Here is an 18,640-nt window from a genome sequence, read left to right on the forward strand (position 1 = left end):
TGCACACAGGCACACACAGACACACACACACACACATATGAACATGCATGCACTCCCCCTAGCCATACAACAGAAGCAGTTTGACATACTCCATACAGCATGTGAGTAACAGTGCAGGGACACAGGCTTGATTTCTGATTCACAATGTGCTCTTAGTCACACATCCATCCATTAGTACTACTGACTTCTTTCCAGATCAGTTCTCTCAGTTCTCAAACCTGGCTCCACACTGAAATTACCTGGCTCTATCCTCACTCCAAGTCAGATTTTATGGGTCTGTGGAGAGACATAAACAATGAATTCCCACAACCCCCTTAGAATATATATATTTATTTATTTATATACAAGTCTTCATTGTGAGTACAACCTACTTCTTTGTCAATCACTGTGGTGCAGAAAACTCAAAACCCATAGACTATGAGTTCATCAGCTCTTACAAAATTCTTTACTGTGTGCCAGTGTATTCTCAAGTGGTACAATTTCACAATGCAGCGTATTATATTTACCATGCAACTTTTTACTTTTGGTGCTGGAACTTGGACCTAGGACCTTGCAAATGCCAGACAAGCACTCTACCACTGAACTATCTCTCCATCCCTCTTTTTACTGATGTGTATGCTCCTGTGTGTGCATAGTCATATATGTGAGTGCAGGAACATGTTTCACAGGACAACTTCAAGTATCTATTCTCACCCCCCACCACTGTATTTGCTAGGCTAGCTGGCTAATGAGCTCTAGGGATGTTATGTCTCTGTCTCCTGTTCTGCAGTATATAGGTGTGCTGTGATTACTGATACTCACTGCAGAGTCCTGCTTTTCACATGGATTCTGGAGCTCCAAACTCAGCTACTCAGGTTTGTGCAGCAAATGCTTTATCCACTGAGCCATCCCCAGTCCCTTCTTTTTATTTTTTATATTGAGATAGGACTTCACTAAGTTGCCCAAGATAATCTTGAACTCATTCTGTAGCCCAATCTAGCCTTGAACTTACAATCCTCATAACTCAGCCTCATGAATAGTTGGGATTTCTGGTGTGCACTACCAGGCTTGGTAGCATATGACATTTCTACCATAAAAATGAATGTAATATGTATAACAAGCTGAGTGAAACCTTCTCTGCTCTGAACTGAGGATAAAACAACACAACACACACACACACACACACACACACACACACACACACACACACAGAGTGGGGGGGAAAGAGGATGAGAGAGAGGAGGGGGGAATCCATCTACCGCATTTTCCAAACAAAGGATAGTTTTAATTACAGGTACTACTAAGTTTCACAACAAAAATATATTAGCATTAGTAATAGATTGCTTAGTGGTTAAAGGCTTGCAAAGCTTAAAGCCTGCTAGTCAGGACGTAACTCCTCAGTACCCATTAAAGCCAGATGCACAAAGTGGCACATGTGTCTATAATTTGTTTGTAGTGGCAAGAGGCCCTGACATGCCTCTTTTTCTCTCTCTTCTCTTACTCTCACTCTGCTCTCAAGTAGATAAATAAAAATAAAAATATATCAGGAATGGTGGCACATGTCTTTAGTTCCAGCACTCAGTAGGCAGAGGTAGGAGGATCATTGTGAGTTTGAGGCCACCCTGAGACTACATAGTGAATTCTGGGTCAGTCTGGGCTAGAGCAAAACTGTGCCTCGGAAAATTAATATATATATTCGAGGGCTGGGGAGATGGCTCAGTGTTCAAAGTGCTTGCTGAACACACATGTTGGATTTCTAGCACCCATGTAAAAGCCCATCATGGTGGTACACATGTAATCCGAAAGCTGGGAAGGTAAAGAAAGCAGGATCTCTCAGGTTTGTTGGCTTGCTTTTCTATCTCAATCTGTTATCTCTCAAAAACTAAAGTAGAAACACAAACTAACACTAATCAAACTCATATACACACACATATACATGCACCCCCTCCCACCACTCACACACAAGACTTAACAAGGAATCAACTGCAGAGTAATAAATACATATGTTTAAGAATGTCTGTTACATCGTCTATCTTCTAGAGAAAACAGTGCTTAAATTTTCTTAGTAAAGTGGTTTGATGCTCACACAAGTGTAATAGTGACACACAGCCATGGTGGGTAACCAACTGCTTTTGGATTGGCTAACAGATCCACTCAGTGGAAAGAAACCCATATTTGGAACTGGAAAACAAGTCAGAATCATATCCAAACAATGATTTTGCTCTCCAATACCAAGTTCCCACTAATCTTGGGCTATGAGAGGGTCTACACCCATTAAATTCTCTCTAAATTAATGGTGCTTATCCCATTTAAACTATGCTGACTTAACTCTCTGTTGGAGGATCTGCTTCTCTTTTACAGATGGAAGTGGGACTTGAGATAAACGATCCAGTGCACTTCACCCTAGCCCCAGCTGAAACCACAGAGGAATTGGGGAGATGAACAAGAATGCTGCTTTCTCAGTGAACTTGATAATCACACAAGGGTGAAGGAGATAGACACTGAGGACACTCAACACCTACCAAAGCAGAGATCCAGAGGCTCCTAAGTGCCCATCACTGAAGTAGACTTGAAATGCATCCAACATTGCTCAGGGAATTTTGTGGAAGAGGGGTCAGAAAGATTGCTAGAGCCACAAGTTGGTACATTATGCACACAGGCACTGTCTCTCCCCCATAACTGATTGCTGTTCCCACAATGCATAACCCACAATCCCCATAGGATGACCTGAATCCCCAGTGAAGAGGGCCCTTTCAGAAAAGGGGCAGGGATGAGGGAAAGGATGGTACCAACATGTATTGTTTACATACAAAGTAAGTCCATAACTAACAAAAAATTAAGCAGTTCCTATGGGAGCAGGGTAAGTGGATTTTTAAGCCCTTTCTTCATTTTTTTTTCAAACAGGAGCAGGACTTGAGGAGATAAACAACCCACTGAAAAAGTGAATGGCCATTTTGACAAGAGCTTGTGCCAGAAACTCTGCTTGGTGCTAGAATTACTATAGACAACAAGCTAGACATGATAATTACTGAAATAAATTAAGCATAGAAATTAATAAGATAATGTTGAGTAGAAATAAATGCTATCAAGGAGAAAAACTTGGCATAATGGGCTAGGAAATAGTTGAAGCAAGAGTCTCTTTTATAGAAGGCACCAGTTTGGGGCTCTTTCATGCTATTTGAGGGAAAACCTAAAGCCCAAGAAGAGGCATGAAGAGACTGGAGAAAAGCATCATCAATGAAGAGGTATCCAAGGTGTTCTGCTCTGGTCCCAGTGTCCCTGCAGACCCGCTTGCAGCACTTTCTCTTTGCTGGCTGATATACATGGCTGACCAGTAAGGGCCTCATCAGCAGGACCTGGACTGTGAGCATCTGGGTGTGGGCCTTAGGGCCAGAGGGTCTGTAAAGTGAGCACTGGGAACTTGGAATCTATCTGTATTGTGAAGCCTGGAGGTAGGATTTTAATGATAATTTGTCAAATAAACAAGAACATGATAACTGCATCTGGGAGTGTAATATGCAGTGTGCGTGCGTGTGTGTGTGTGTGTGTGTGTGTTACACATGTATATGTAGAGATGTGTACCACCTGTGCATATATGTGTAGAGGCCAGAGAGGACATCCTCCTGTATGGCTTCATTGCCTTGTATCTCTGAAACAAGAGTCTCTTGCTGAACCTTGAGCTTGCTCTTATTTTGGTTATACTGGCTGGCCACCAAGCCCCAGAGATCCTCCTATCTCTGTCCACTTCAACACTGGGGCTACAGGTGTGCATGGTCATTGATTGAGAGAGAGTGAGTGAAAGAGGCAGACAGAAAGAAAGAGAGAGAGAGAGAGAGAGAGAGAGAGAGAGAGAGAGAGAGAGAGAGAGAATGGGCACAGTAGGACCTCCAGCCAGTACAAACGAACTCCAGATGCATGTGGTGCCTTGTGCATCTGGCTTATGTGGGTCCTGGAGAATTGAACTGAGGTCCTTTGGCTTTGCAGGCAAACACCTTAGCTGCTAAGCCATCTCTCCAGCCTCCCATGTCTGAAAATTGAAAATCAGGTTTATACAGCAAGCACTCCTACCTGCTGAGCTATCTCCCTGGCCCCTGGTAGTTGTGTTTTTTAAGACTTATATACAGAGCTCTGTATCACAAGCAATTACTAGAGAAAAACCTGGGAGCTGTGTAAACCACCCATGATAAGGGACTGGGTAGATATATTATATTATATTCATTTGGTAAAGCATGATGTTGAAATATGCACGTCAGCAAGCCATGAAAGAAAAGGGTGAGAAAAGAGGCTACATAAATGTTAACAATGTCTGTCTGTCAAAAATCTTTAAACATTTAAAAGGGAAACCAGGGTAAAATGTTCATTGCCAGTGACAAGAAGTCTTACAAATGAGGAAGGAAAATGAAATAGAAAAATGAGCACTAAGCTTGAATAGAGAATTCCTAAAGGAAATTGTCACTAATAATACAAAAACAAATATCTCAGCCTCATTTCAAAGTTTAAAATGAATCCTTTTTGCATGCAAGAAATAATGTTCATTTATTCATTTTTGTGTGTGGCGGGGGTGCTTGCGCATGGGCACATCAGGATCTGTTGCTGCTGCAAACAAATCCTGTCTGGCTTTCCGTTGGTGCTAGGAAATTGAACTCGGGCCAGCAAGCTTTGCAAGCAAACACCTTTAACCACTGAACCATCTTCCCAGCCTCTAAGAAGAAATGTTATTTTAAAATTTTATTTATTTGGGAGTTTGAGGCAGAGAAAGATAAAGACAGAGAGAGGGAGAGGAAGGCAGGAAGGCAGGAAGTGAATATGGACACACTAAGGCCTTCATTCAACCACTATAACAAATTCCAGACACATGTGCCACCTTGTGCAATTGGCTCATGTGGGTCCTGGGGAATCAAACCTGGGTCCTTTGGCTTTGAAGGCAGGCACCTTAACCACTAAGCAATCTCTCCAGCCTGAAATAATGTTTTACAAACAGCCAAGTAATGCCAATAGCACTTCCTAGTTAGTAAGTTTTCCCAACAGTTTGGAAGTCAGTTGGCGAAAGTTCACTGTTCTCCAAATCTCCTTTCAGTGTCTGTCAGGCACTGAGAATAGTTCCCAGTGGGATGAAGGGAGTGACTCAGTACCTGAGAGATAGTTTTCACAGTGACTTAGTCTGCTAGACTGTTAGAACAAAATGCTAAAATCCTAGTGGTTTATAAATGTAGAAATTCATTGTGCAAGGTTCCAGAGACTGGGAGGTTCAAGATCAAGATCCTGGCAGATTTAGGGCATGGGAGGTAGTTCAGTGGTCTATTTTTTGATCCACCTTGTTAACTTGTGCCTTTTAATGGGTGACTTAAGACAGTTAGCATTTAAGGTTATAACTGTGAAGACTGATTTAATTCGTGTCATGTTGGTGGGCTTAACGGGGCTTGGTGTTTTCTTGGGCTTTGTACTTTTCTGAGTCTGCACTGGTTTTGGTGATTGTGATCATCTTGAAGGTGAGGTTGGTTTTATGACTCTACTGCGTGGAGCAGTCCCTGCAATACTCTCTCTGTAGGTTTGGCTTTGTGTTCATATAATCATAGATTGGCTTTTATTATATAAAGTTTTCCTTTCACCATATATATTATGAGGGATACTTTTGCTGGATACTGTAGCTTGGGTTGGAAACCATAAATTTTTAGACTTTGAAGTGCTCCATTCCAGGCCCTTCTGGCTTTTAGGTTTTCCATTGAGAAATGTGAGGTAATTCTGATGGAGTTGACTTTGTATGTAATGTTTTGTTTCTTTCTTGCTGCTTCTAGCACTTTCTCTTTGTTTTCATTGTTTAGAGTTTTAATGATGATGTGCCTCGGAGAGTTTCTTCTTTGGTCCAGACTGTTTGGAGTTCTATTAGTTTTTTGTATCTTAATGAGACTCTCTCTCTTGAGAGGGTAGAAAAGTTTTCTTCAGTAATTTTGTTAAAGTTCTCCATGCCTTCAGTCTGGATTTCTTCCCCTTCTGGTATACCCATGATTCCAATGTTAGGTCATTTTAGGGTATCCAATAGTTCCCTCATGTTCTGTTCATAAGAATTTTTGAACTTATTAAAGTTTTTTGACTCCTGAACCATTTCTTCTGTTTTGTCTTCTAAAGTTCTGTTCTCTATACGATTAGCTCTGTTCTTGAGGGCTTCTAGAGAGGTTTCTACTAGTTTAATTTGGTTTATATTATCTGTTGCCTTTTTCTGTATAGTATCCATCCTTTTGTCAAGTTCCAATTTCAGGTCATGTTTTGATTTTCTTTTAATTTTTTATTGACAACTTCCATTATTGTAAACAATATTTCATGGTAATTTGTTCTGTCCCCCCACTTTCCCCTTTGAAACCCCCCTCTCCATCATATCCCCTCCTCCTCTCAATCTGTCTCTCCTTTATTTTGATGTCATGATCTTTTCCTCCTATTTTGATGGTCTTGTGTAGGTAGTGTCAGTGTGAGGTCATGGATGTCCAGGCCATTTTGTGTCTGGAGGAGCACATTGTAAGGAGTCCTACCCTTCCTTTGTCTCTTACATTCTTTCTGTCACCTCTTCCACAGTGGTCTCTGAGGTACCCTATCATAGATATGATAGAGATATTTCAGTGCTGAACACTCCTCTGTCATATCTTCTCAGCACCATGGTGCCTTCTGAGTCATCCCAAGGTCACTGCCATCTGAGAAGAGACACTTCTATAACCAAAAGTGAGTGTAGCATTAATATATGGGTATGAACATTAAGAGAAGTGCTTACTGGACAGTTTTGTGAGTGTGGTATATACATTTAGCCAGGCAGCAGTAGACGCTGCACCCCTGTTTTAGGTTTTCAGTATCAGGGATGTTTTGATGTTCTTAATGCTTCTTGTAGTTCATTCTTGCATTTACTAATGTCTTCATTAAGCTTGACCAGCTGGTTATTAAGCTTCTCTGTTTTTTTTTAAATTATTTTTATTTATTTATTTGAGAGCGAAAGACAGAGAGAGAAAGAGGGAGATAGAGAGAATGGGCACGCCAGAGCCTCCAGCCACTGCAAACGAACTCCAGACATGTGCACCCCCTTGTGCATCTGGCTAACGTGGGTCCTGGGGAATTGAGCCTCAAACTGGGGTTCTAGACTTCACAGGCAAGCGCTTAACCGCTAAGCCATCTTTCCAGCCCGCTTCTCTGTTTTTTGACTCACCTTCAGTGCACATAATTCTCTTTTGCGGTCTCTCTGGGTTTTTTCTACCTGGACAAATCTGGTGAAGACAATTGTGTGGATTTCATTTGTGTAATAGTTGGTTTTTTTGTTGTTGTTGATTTACTGTGAGTTCTGCCATTTGCTTGGCCAGGGTCACATATCTTGTGTCTTTATTTTGGGGGTCTATTCCTGTGGTCTCCTTTATATTTTCACTGGAGACTTCCAGGACGGGACTAGGCAACCTTGTTGGAGCTCCCTCCATCCGATGTTCTGCGGTATTTCTTTTGCATTGTGGTCTACCCATCACAGTGTGGGGGTCTTATTAAGGAGGGAACAAGAGTTTTCCCTTGCAGTAGCTTCAGTGACTGTTCCATTATACGTTTGACTAGGGTGGGCTCTCCGTGGCTTTGTGCTCTGGTTGTGAAGGGTGTAAGTGCAGCAGCCGCTCTGGGCTGGTGCTTACAACCAAAGGTCGGGTTGGAGGTCTGGGCTCCCTTTTGGCCTGGCTTCGTTGGTGCCTTGTTGGTGGCAGTGGGGGCTGCAGCTTTTGCTCCTGCTCTCCTACTGAGCCCAGATGCAGTGGAGGGAGAGGGAAGGCGCCTGGAGCAGTAGAGATCAGCCAGCACAGAAGCAGTGGGTGGGGCCAAGGGAGGGAGGGAATGTGTTTGCAAATACAGTGGCTGGGGTGGAGAAAGAGGAAGGCTTCCTTCACTGAAGCAGTGGCAGGGTCTAGAGAGGAAGCCAGCATGTTACAGAAGCAGTGAGCAGAGCCCAGAGAGAGAAAGGCATACGGATATGGCTTAGATGAGAGAGCGAGTGAGCAAGGGAGCATATCTTCGACAGCAGGCCAACCTGCAAGGATCACTGAGGAGGAGGACAGGACGAGGAAAGAAGAAATCAAGCTGAATTGTGGTGGGTGGGAGAGCCTGTGCCTGTCAGATGTTCCATGCCCCCCTCCCCCCCCCGCCATAACAGACCTGCTACTATTGCACCCATTGGTTCATTTTGCCTGGCTGGCAAAACATAAGGCTTTCAGTGTCTACTGCTGTTTATCTGTACCGACGACTTCTCTCTCCCATAGTGCTGCATGAAGCATAGCTTTTTCCAGCTTTCTGTCAGCTGGTTTACAGGGAGGATGTTTTCAGTTCAGCTCTAGCTTGATTTCTCAGTGACCTTGCAGCCGAAGCATGTGGAGTCTTCAGCAGTAGGGTCTTACCATCTATTCTTTGTGGGAAACCAGGAGCCTCAGCAATGACCTGTAATGTTTTGGGGGCATCAGGGACCTCCCTGGCCAACAGCTACCTGTAACGTATCATATCCCTGGCACTGAAATTTTTCTAGTAACATACTGCAATATTTCTGAAATATCTTATTAAACAATAACATCAAAATACATCATCTTACCTAAATATTATCCTAACAGGATTCTGTCTTATCATTATATCATCACTTAATAGAAAACTAACAGTTAAAGAAATCCTAATTGCTTTGGTAAAGAGAAAAAAAAATGTCTTGATGTGATGGAGTTCAATCAAATGGACACGTTATAAGACAGAATTGACCAAGAAGGCTACTCCCTCTGTTGTCAGATTGTATATACACAAGAGAGAATCCAAACCTTATAGCAGACACTTAAAAATATATCTTATTTATATATTTATTATATTTATTTGTTTACTTGAGAGAGAGACAGAGGAAGAGGCAGAAAGAAAGACAGAGAATGGGTGCTTCAGGGACACCAGACATTACAAACGAACTCCAGATGTGTGCGCCCTCTTGTGCATCTGGCTAACATGGGTCCTGGGGAATCAAACTTGGGTTCTTAGGCTTCCCAGGCGAATGCCTTAACCACTAAGCCATCTCCTCAGCCCCAGATACTTCTTTTTTTTTTTTGTTAGTAGATGATGTGGTAGGCCAAAAAGACTCTCAGAGAAGTATACTCCTGAAGGGTGATGGTTAATCTTTGTGGTTAACTTGACTGGATTTAGAATCACCAAGGAAACACATCTCTAGGTGTATCTATGAGGTTGATTCCAGAAAGGTTTAGATGAGAAAATACCTACTCTTAATGTGAGTGACACCATCCCATGGGCCAGGGACCTGGACTGAATACAAGTAGAGGCCAGCATTTCACTTAGGATTTTCTATAGAGCCGGTTTGGTTAATATGAATTGCCTTACTTGGTGTTTATCTTGAACTATATTTCTTTCTCCATAAACTATGAAAGATAACTTTGCTGGTTATGATTGAAAATAATATTAACTCATAAAACACCCTAATTTAATAGCAATCTTGGAAGGTGGTTATTTACTTTCAGAGCCTGGAGTATGTCACTCCATTCTTTCCCTGCTTTCAGGGTTGCTGATAAAAAGTCTAAGGCTATTCCGATAGTCCATTCTTTGTACATGAGTTAACATTTGTCCCCTAAAGCTTTTAGTATTGTATATTTGTAAATATTTTTGAGGTAGGGTCTCACTCTAGCCCAGGCTGATCTGGAATTTACTATGTAGTCTTAGGCTGGCCTCAAACTCACAGCAGTCCTCCTAAGTCTGCCTCCCAAGTGCTGGGATTAAAAGTGTGCACCACCATACCCAGCAGGTTGGTGATTTTAAAAAATATTTTATTTATTTAATATATATATAGAGAGAGAATGAGAGAGAGCATGTGTGTGTGTGTGTGTGTGTGTGTGTGTGTGTGTGTGTGTGTGTGTGTGGCAGGGCTGCCTGCTGCTGCAAATGAACTTTAGATGCATGTACCACTTTGTACATCTGGCTTTATGTGGATACTGGGGAATGTAACCCAAGATGTCAGGCTTTTAGTGCATGTGCTTTAACCATGGAGCCATCTTTCCAGCCCCTTTCCTGTGTGTTTTTGACATTGTTACTATGATGTGCCATGCAGAGGTCTTTCTCTGGTCATGTCTATTTGGGGTTCTGTATGTCTCTTCTCTTTGGGTACCTTTTTATTTCTCCAGAATTGGGACATTTTTCTCTTAAAATTTCATTAAACAGTCAATCACTTCCTTTTGCATTTATGTCAGCTACTTCTTATACCAATTGTATTGTGAAGTCTTTTATCTCTTGAATTGATCACAGAGTTCTTGGAAGTTCCAGTAATGTTCTCTAATTTCTTTTCTTTATGTTAGTCACTATGAGTTACTGTTTTGACTTTGTCCTTCATCCCTGTAGATTGTTCTTCTGATATTCTGATATGACATTCTTTCATTTCCATAATTTGATTCTCTTTAAGCATTTCAATTTCCTTACTGAATTTTGCCTCCAAATTTATGACTTTTTTTCCTCTAATTTTCAGTTACTTTGGAGACTGTCTTTTTGAGGTCTTGAATATATATATTAGATAATTTGTTTGCGTGTTTGAGGTGTCTGTGGTAGCTAATTGTTTTTAGAAGTGGAGTTCTAACTTCTTTCTCTAACACTTCTGCAATCTCATTTCCAGTTCCCACCACAAGAAAGTTGCGAGGCTGAGTGAGCTGAGCTGGTTTGCTGTCCCTCACTCTGTGACTTTGTTGTGTCTTCAGCATTTGTGGAAATGGATGCTTTTTCCTTCTGTTTTTTATTAGTTTCCTTTTCCCCTGTTCTGTTTAGACATTTCTTTTGCATTCTTTTAGTTTCATGAGAAAGTATGTTTCTTTCAGGCATTTAGGGGTTAGCCCAGTATTGAATCCCTCACACTTGTTGGTGGTTATGATTTTACTAAGCTTTAGTATCACATTTGAATTACCCTGTCCATTCCCATTGGTTTACAGTAAGACTGCCATTGGGTGTTTTGTTGGGCAGCATGTGGTTATGGACTTTTAAAAATATATTTTTTATTTTTATTATTTAGTTGAGAGGGAGGGAGAGAAATATGCAGGGGGGGAATGTCTTCAGCCCCTGCAAATGAACTCCAGACACATGCTCTCCCTTGTGCATCTGCCTTATGTGGATCCTGGGGAATCAAACAAGGGGTCCTGTGGCCTTGCAGGCAAGTGCCTTAACTGCTAAGTCATCTCTCAGCCTGGTTATGGATGTTTTAAAATAGCAAAGCATAACAATATTTGTGCCAATAAAGTGAGGAAGGGAAAGAGAGAGGGGGTGAACTTTGGATAAGGTGATAAGCATATGGGTTGGAGGTGTACAAGGAAGGATGGAGAGTATTGTAGCTATAGAAAGGTAGAGAAGTAGATTTTTATGAGTTTGGAAGTATGAGGGGCAGTAATTGCAGCCTATTTTGGTAGGATAGAGACTTTAAATACAGTAGCTCAACAATTAATATATAAAATTTCAGGAATTAATGACAACATGCTGTTAGATTCGCTAGACAGAATTGGCATCCATAAACAAAAACATCATAAATAACAAAAAATAGAACAAATGAATTTACAAAGTAAAACACAGCGTAGCTTAAAACTGACATCAGAATAGAACAGAGACAAGTTGGGAAGAGGAGGAATCCACTGGAGAGGAGATATGGCAGGGGGACAAAGTAATAGGAGGGAACTATGATCATGATACAATGTGTACATGTATGTAGGTTCTCAATAAAAAGTGCTAGACAGTCTTGATCCTACCCTCTCCAGTGTCTTGTGGTTCAGGTGTTTCCTGTAAGGGACTAGTGAAGGTTCAGTCATTTGGTCTGTTTTTTAGGAAGTAGAATTTTATGGTACCATTTCTATTTGGGTCCGGATTACTGTTTTCCACCCTTTGATTCCCTCCCCGCCCTCCCATCCATCTTATTGTCTAGTCCATGAGGTACTTGCTGGGTATGTAAGGCATCTTGGGCAAATTCAGGTTAGGTGTTGCAGATGAGTGAGACTATGTGTCGATTTTTTTTCTGTGATTGGGTAAGTTCGCTGAGAATGATCTGTTCCAGGTTCAACCATTTTTCCTCAAATTTCTTTATGTCATTTTTTCTTACTGCTGTATAGAATTCCATTGTGTAGATATACCACATCTTTGTTATCCATTCTTCTAATGATGGACATCTAACCCTAACCCTAACCCAACACCTCAGCACTGAAGCAGACCAAAAATGAACCCAACATGGCTCAGGGAAATCTTGAGGAAGAGGGGGCGGAAAGAATGTCAGAGTTACATGTTGGGTCATGATTTTCAGAGACATTTATCATACTAATAACTGGGGGCTAACTCCACAATGCACGACCCATTTTCAATAACAAGGAGGGTCTAATGGGAGGGGGTAGATCACAGATGAGCCTAAATAATGGTACCAAACTGCCTGTATTTACTGAAAAGAAAACTAATAAATTAAATTAAAAACAAACAAACAAACAAACAAAAATTATCACAAAAAAAATAAATAAAATCTATTTATTAAAAAAAAAAAGTGCTAGACAGGGATGGATCTAGAAAGGATCATACTTAGTGAGGTAACCCAGGCCCAGAAAGCCAAACATCTCATATTCTCTCTCATATATGGATCCTATCTATAAATGATTAGATTTCTATGTAAGTTGGAATAAAACTCAGTAACATGAAGCTGGGCATGGTGGTGCACGCCTTTAATCCCAGCACTCGGGAGGCAGAGGTAGGAGGATCGCTGTGAGTTCGAGGCCACCCTGATACTCCATAGTGAATTCCAGGTCATCCTGGGCCAGAGACCCTACTTCAAAAAACTGAAAAAAAAAAAAAAAAAACCAAACCAACCAACCAACCAACCAACCAACCAAACAAACAAACAAACCCCCAACAACTCAGTAACAGAGGCCAGTAAGCTAGAAAGGGATATAAAGGGAATAAAAAAGGGAGGGAGGAGGGGAGACTTAAGAGTATGGTATTACATATAGGTAAGTAGAACATATTACTTGGGGTGGAAAGCCCTAAGTGATGGCTGGAAGAGAGATTGAGTAAAGAAAAGGTGGAGGGAGGGCTAATCAAAATCTAAGAGGGTATGAATAAGTCATATAGAAACCTACTTTTTTGGATGATGGCACACCCAGAAGCCATAGATTGTTACTAGAAAATTTTAATTGCCAGGGATGGGATACCTTCCAGTGAGTTGTTGGCCAGGGAGGTCCCTGATGCCCCCCAAACATTACAGGTCATTGATGAGGCCCTTGGTTTCCCACCAGGAATAGATGGTAAAACCCTATTGCTGAAGACTCCACATACTTGAGCTTCCAGGTCACTGAGAAATCCTGCTGGAGCTGAGCTGAAAACCTCCTCCATGTAGACCAGCTGACAGAAAGCTGGAAAAAGCTATGCTACATGTAGTTCCATGGGAGAGAGAGAATTCACTAGTGGAGATAAACAACAGTGGACACTTCAAGCCTTAAATTTGGCCAGCCAGGAAAAATGAACCAATGGGTGCAATAGTGGCATGTCTGTTATGGTGGAAACTAATCACTCTGTAATTGGACTGGAGGCCTGCTCTATGAGAGAGAGTACATGCCTAATACTGAAAACCCCTGACAAGGCGTCATGAAACCTAGGGGTATAACATCTGCTGGTGTCTGGCTAAATGAATATACTATGCTCACCAAACTACCCAGTAAGCCCTTCTCTTAATGTTCATACACATATATTAATGCTACTTCCCTCTTTGGTTAAAGAAGCTTCTCTTTTCAGATGATGGCGACCTTGGGATAACTCCGAAATCAACATGGTGCTGAGAAGAAATGACAGAGGAGTGCTCATCACTGAAACATCTCTATCACACTTTCCAAGGCTCAGGGTCCATTGCAGTAGAGAAGGTGGAAAGAAAGTAAAAGCCAAAGGAAGGGCAGACTCCTTACGATGCACTCTTCTAGACACAAAATGGCCTGGATATCCATGATCTTGCAGTGCCTGACACTACCTACACAAGACTATCATAATAGGAGGAAAAGATGATGACATCAAAATAAAAGAGAGACTGATTGAGAGGGGAAAAGGGTATGATGAAGAGTTGAGTTTCAAAGGGGAAAGTAGTGTGGGGAGGTAATTACCATGGGGTACTGTGTATAATTAGGGAATTTGTCAATAACAAAAATAAGTAAATAAATAAATTATTTTTAAAAAGTGCTGAACTGAATAAAAAGGAGAAGATGAGCTGAACACCAGCATTCATCTCTCGGCTTCTTGTCTGCAGATGAAATATGACCAGCTGCCATCACACTCTTGCCACCATTTCCTCCCCACCATGATGTACCTTGTCCTCTTGAACCACGAGTCAAAATTAGCCCTTCCTTAAGTTGCTTTTGTCAGCTATTTTGTCACAGCAACAAGAACCAACTTAAGGATCTTACAGTCTAATTGGGAGGATACTCTTAATATTTACAAGCCTCCCCCAAAAGAGTATCTTCCCAATTAGACTGTAAGCTCCTTAAGGAAGGAAGAGGTCCTTGCATGGCAAGAGTCTTCCCAGAGTAAGACACTTGCGGTGGCTGGGACGTGTGTACGATGGATGGAAAAGTAGCAAAGTATGGCAATATTATCACAGTGTGTGCATCAGAGGGCCGTCAGGAGTAATAGTCAATGACGATCCTCTCAAGGGAGCAGCTCAGATGGCAGCTACGAGATAACAGAGCACAGTTGTAACTTCTTTCTTAAGTCAGTTTTGTAAGAGGAATTTGCCCAATACTTAAACAGAAACTCAGTACTGTACTGGTATATCAGTTTCCTTCTTTTTCTGGGACAAAACCCAACCAAGAGGAGTTTATGAGAGGAAAGTTTACCATCTCAAAGGAAACTTTCATCATGCCAGGGCAGCATAGAAGAGCAGAGACTGAGCACCACATCTTGTCACATAGGCAGCAGAAAGAGTGAGATGACCAGTGAATGAGGGCTAGGCTATAAAACCTCAAGGTGACACCTCCAGCAAGACTTCAGCTCCGGAAAGCTCCCCCAACTGTGGATTGAGTATGAGGCTCAATCAAAAACACATGAGCCACACTGGAGAGATGGCCCGTGGTTAAAGGCAGTTGCTTGCAAAGCCTGACAGCCTGGGTTCAGTTCCCTAGTACCCATGGAATACCAGATGCACGAAGTGGCACATGTGTCTGGAGTTTGCTTACAGTGGCAGGTAGCCCTGGCATGCCTGTTCTCTTCTCTCTCAAATAAACAAGTAAGTAAATAAATAAATATTTTTAAAAACACATGAAACTATGGAGGTATTTCACAAAACTCTACACAGGGTCCTTTCAAAATCACTCTAATTAATCACTCTAAATTTTTGTTCATTTATTTAACATGTATGTGCAATGCAGTATATTTATGAACATGGATATGCCCGTGCGTATGGTGTGTATGTGATATACACATGTATGTGCTCATGCTGCACCTCGTGTGCTCTTCTGGGGCAGGGTGCTTGCACCTTTATCTCAACCAACTGATGTTGAAATCAGCACCATAGGACTAATTTTAGTATCATGAAGCATTCTTTAATGATTTGAGCAGTATAAATCCCTGGGGCCTCTATGATTATTAAAGCATGTTATTAGGACAAGTTAAACTATCCCTAGCTACCTGCTCATGTACATTGATTGAGGATGTTCCATGTTTTCAACCCTCACAGATGAAGAGCACACTACCTGGCCTGCTGTACGTGGTCAAATACTGCTGGATAAACTGAATTGAGATTCAAGGAGCTATTCCTGACTGCAGTTCTAGTCTGGTGTCTTGTAAAAATAGGCTAGGCAATGCAATGCATATCCATTCCCTTAGGAACTCAGCCTCATAATTATTTCTAAAGTTTTCCATTTTATCAAAAAGCCTTAGAAACAGCTCCTTTTCAAAGCTGCATGAAAGTATTATTTTCTTAATTAATTACTGGGGAGGGATAACTATTGCATAAATCAATTTCCAACTTAGTTTGACAGTGATCACTAATGAAATAGATTGGAGATCTGGAGCCTCAAAGAGAATGTTTTCAGATGAATAATATATTTTATTTGTCAGCAGTCCTTGGGCTCAATTTATGGTGAAATTAACTGAAAGTGGATTGCAAATAATTGTAAGCTCATTGTCAGCCTGCATTTCCAAGACCGTGAATAGATAGAATGACGAAAGGTAATTTCGTTTTTCTTCGTAATTGCTTCTGGATAATACCAGGGTTTTTGAAAGAGAGTGTGAGGCTGTGCATTTTGAAAATTGTGAAGAAAATACAAAGCTTGGATTGAATACCAAAGATTTTCCATATGTCAGATATGGAAGAATTAACATTTCTTGGGCTCTTTGCAGACTGTTCCTCTAAAATTGCCCATAACAGATATGATTTTGGACTTCAGGTATGAGAAACACTATTTGATATGTCGATGATGATAGTTAGTGTACAGATATGAGAACAATTAGCTTGATGGTAATTTCTGAAAGGGATTAAAAAGATAATTAAAAAAATCTTTTACATGCCATGAAGGGTCAGTGGAAATTATTTAGCCACTGAAGAAGATTAGAGATGAGAATGAAAAGTTATGCAGGGAGGCTGCAGAGATGGCTTAGTGGTTGAGGCGCTTGCCTGTGAAGCCTCGGCATGCATGTTTGACTCTCTGGGTCCCATGTAAGCCAGATACACAAGGTCACACGTAGGCACAAGGTGGCACCCATGTCTGGAGTTCAATTACAGTGGCTGGAGGCCCTGGTGCACCAATTCTCTCTCTCTCTCTCTCTCACACAAAACACACACACACACACAAACACACGCACGCACACACACAAACACATAAAAAATGGCCAGTCTGTTGGACTTGCCTCAAAAAACTGTTACATAGGGAGCTAGGGAGATGGCTTAGTAGGTTAAGTGTTTGCCATCTAAGCACAGGACCTGAGTTTGGCTCCCCAGCACCCATGTAATGCATGGTGGTGAGTGCCTGTAGTCACAGAGCACAGGAGGCAGAAACAAGTGGACCCTTGAGACAAGCTTGCTAACTAGACTACTTAAGTCCACAAGGTCTGAGTCAAATGAAAGACACTATCTCAATAAATAAGATGAAGGTGATTGAGCAAGATACCCGACACTGACCTCTCACTTCCTTGTACACACACACACCTATGCACCCCCCCACATACATCCACACACCCATATACACTTTGCACAAACAGACTTGAAAAAAAATGTTGCACAGAGGCAGGGGAGATGGTTCAGTGGATCAAAGCTCTTGATGTGTAAGCATGAGGCTCTGAGTTCAGATCCCCAGAACCCATGTAAAGCTAGACTGGCATACACATCAGTAAGCCCTGTGCACCAATGGTAAGATGGAAGGCGAGTAGAGGAGACTACCCAGGAGCTTGATAATGCCAGCTAGTCCCACACAACAGTGAATAATGAAAGACTGTCTCCAGACAAGATAGAAGGCAAGGACTTGAAATGGAGTGTTGGGGTTCCTTGACAATAAACTAAGACGCCAACACACTAATAAACATAGGGTATCTCATTATCCTTAAATTCCCCCCCCCCATCCCAATCCATAGGCCAGAGGGTAAGATTTTGTTAGATTAAGAGAAGAAAAGAGAAGAAAGTTCAGAGAGAGCTTTTGCTACGTGGAAGGCAGGAGGCGAAGGGGCCCTTTCCCATCTCAGACCAGCTGGGCTGAAACAAGGGTGGGTTACCAAAGCAGGGACCTGGAAGTTCAGGAGAGGTGAATAGAAAAAAAAAAGGCCATGCCACCAGGCAAGGATTTATTTATAATCTTAGTGTGGTTTACCTTAGGCTAAGGTAAACCTGAGAGGGAGCTGATTGGTCTGGACTCTGGGGATTAGAGATAGCTGATTGGATGAGACTGGATTAGATGATGAACTCATCTGCTGAAGCAGGTGCTGTTCCCTCCTTGGCTTCCCTCCTGACTGGCTACCTGAAAATAAAGCCACCTGACTAATTCCTCCTCAGACTGAAGCTCACGGTTATATTCTGACCTCCATACATGCACTGTTTCATGGGCGCATCAGCACTCACACACACAAACACTCAACTCTCTCTCACACATACACCTCAAAAAGTTACACAGTTTTGCTATTGCAAGAGTTCTCAGAGTTAACTATGTGAACTGCATTGTGATTTGTCAACATTGAGAAGTAATGTGCAATATTGCCAAGATGATTTGAGTTCTGAAGCCCTTTTTTGGAGGGTTATGAAACATATTAGCAAGCAAATCAATGTATTACTGAAAAACCCATCATTTGAGAGGCACTGATCTGAAATCTGACTGGACAGAGGATAGGTATATTTGATAATGATTTGTGGCATTGCAATGATCAAGAACATGCCTTATCTTCATTCATTTTGGGAATAAAAGTAAATGACAGAAAGCTGAAGTTATTTTTTCATCCAGGTGTTATTTCTTCTTTTGCTATCATTAGTACCTGTTCTCTGTCTATTCTTTGGGGGCTAACATATCTTCCCTGGATGTAGATTATTCCCCTTTCAGGATGGGGTGGTTTGAATATGTGTACCCCATGGCCTCAGGCATTTTTGATTAAGGTTAAGCTTCCTACTAAAGTACAAACCCTGCTAGAAGAGGTGTGTCATTGGGGGCAGATCTTG

The sequence above is a fragment of the Jaculus jaculus genome, chromosome 5, assembly GCF_020740685.1.
Source record: "Jaculus jaculus isolate mJacJac1 chromosome 5, mJacJac1.mat.Y.cur, whole genome shotgun sequence".
In the NCBI taxonomy this organism is placed as follows: domain Eukaryota; kingdom Metazoa; phylum Chordata; class Mammalia; order Rodentia; family Dipodidae; genus Jaculus; species Jaculus jaculus.